Consider the following 1,713-nt stretch of genomic DNA (forward strand, 5'->3'; position numbering starts at 1 on the left):
TGGACTTCAACTCCCAGAATTCCTGAGCCAGCAGCCTGATATAACAGATTGAAATGGGAGCAGCAAGTCACATTCCTCCTGATACACCAGGAGGTGTGAGGTCGTGTCTTCCATAGTCAGCGAGCTGAAGAACAGAGCAATTAAGTTTGCTTCATAATAGCAAACTCACTTTGTATGGAACAGGCAAGGCTTTTTCCATAGAAGAGGATGTCCTGCCCTGGAGGAGGCATTGATCACCTCCATCATCCACAGGGCCAGTTTCAAAGAAGGATGAAGGTAGGATAAAGGTCAAATGAGCAAGTGAGTCCCGTATGTGTCTTGTAGCAAAATGTATCTTGTGATTTTCGAGATGATAGAGCTCCAGACCATGGCATCACCAAAGAAGAATAGAAATAAGAGGCTAAGAATAAATGTAAGCCTGTAGTAATGAGCACATATGGAAATTTATCAAGACTGCCTCAGCAATAAGGTTTTGGAAACTTTTTTTATACACATTCCTATTGGTAAGTTAATGTTCTTCTAGTTATATGGCATTCACATATTATGCCTCCTTCTTTTTTCACGCAGGAGAAAACCTTGAACTTTCTACCTTTGGATTAGTTATTCAATGTAAGGGAGGTGTGGTCAACCAGCAAACTATTTTTGTTCTTAGGGAAGTTTAATCATGCTCATGTTATATTCTTATTTGTATTCTATACATTATTTCAAGGATATATGTCAGCAGTGCCTCTTTCTCCAAAGGAATGTATATCCAATTAGCATTATAAACCTCAGATTCAAGCAGAAACCATTATCAATAATATGGATAATATATTAGGAAATGAGACTGTTAATCTTTCTATCAGTCCTCAGAATTAATTAATGCCAAGACCTATCTGACAATACAATAAAGTGCAATTGTATAATGAATTGAGGTCCAAGTTTCATTCCAACCCAAAGAGTGGAAAAATAGGGAAGCATGGATAGATAGATAGATAGATAGATAGATAGATAGATAGATAGATAGATAGACAGACAGACAGAAATGTCAAATAATGTGAGATATGTAATGAAATTCCAAACCAATAAATAACCTTTAGGTATTATTGAAAAGTTTGTTTATTAAACCAACATTGTTTAAATTGTACATTCCTGAACTTCATTCAGTGGCTCATGCCTCCCACTGTGAACAGACATTCAAGAAGCTATTAAAGATCTGACTTTCCTCCCAGGTTTTGAGGCAGATTGATGGTTGCTGTCATGGTTCACGTTTGTTGTTTGCTTGTTTTTATGTTTGTCATAGGGCTGCTCGTGATTTTCTTTTGTATTTTTAAATTTTAAGGTTATTTTATTTGTGTGCCACCCTCTTGTACCGTTTCCTAAGAAAACAATTCCCTAACTTTAAAATTTGGGTGTGAGGGGTATGTGTGTGTTATTAATGTGGAAAAGTTAACAATCACTAGAATAATGATGTGTCTGCATAATTACTGGAATAGTGCTGTGTTAGCAGTATGTGACTAACCTAATGCGCATTGCACTTGGATACAATGTATGTAGCAAACTCTCCATTGTATACCCGTGAGAAACTAACCTAATGAAATACAATGTGTATTTCAATGTGTATTCCTTTGTTCCTGAGAAAAAGGAATGTATAAAACTGAAGTCTGAACCTGCCCTCCGGGTTCAGAATTGCTTGTTGCTATAGCTTCTGAACCTGTGCAATAAATCTCTCTG

Source organism: Crotalus tigris, unplaced genomic scaffold (genome assembly GCF_016545835.1).
Source record: "Crotalus tigris isolate CLP2741 ecotype Arizona unplaced genomic scaffold, ASM1654583v1 scf7180000018167.688565, whole genome shotgun sequence".
Lineage (NCBI taxonomy): Eukaryota > Metazoa > Chordata > Lepidosauria > Squamata > Viperidae > Crotalus > Crotalus tigris.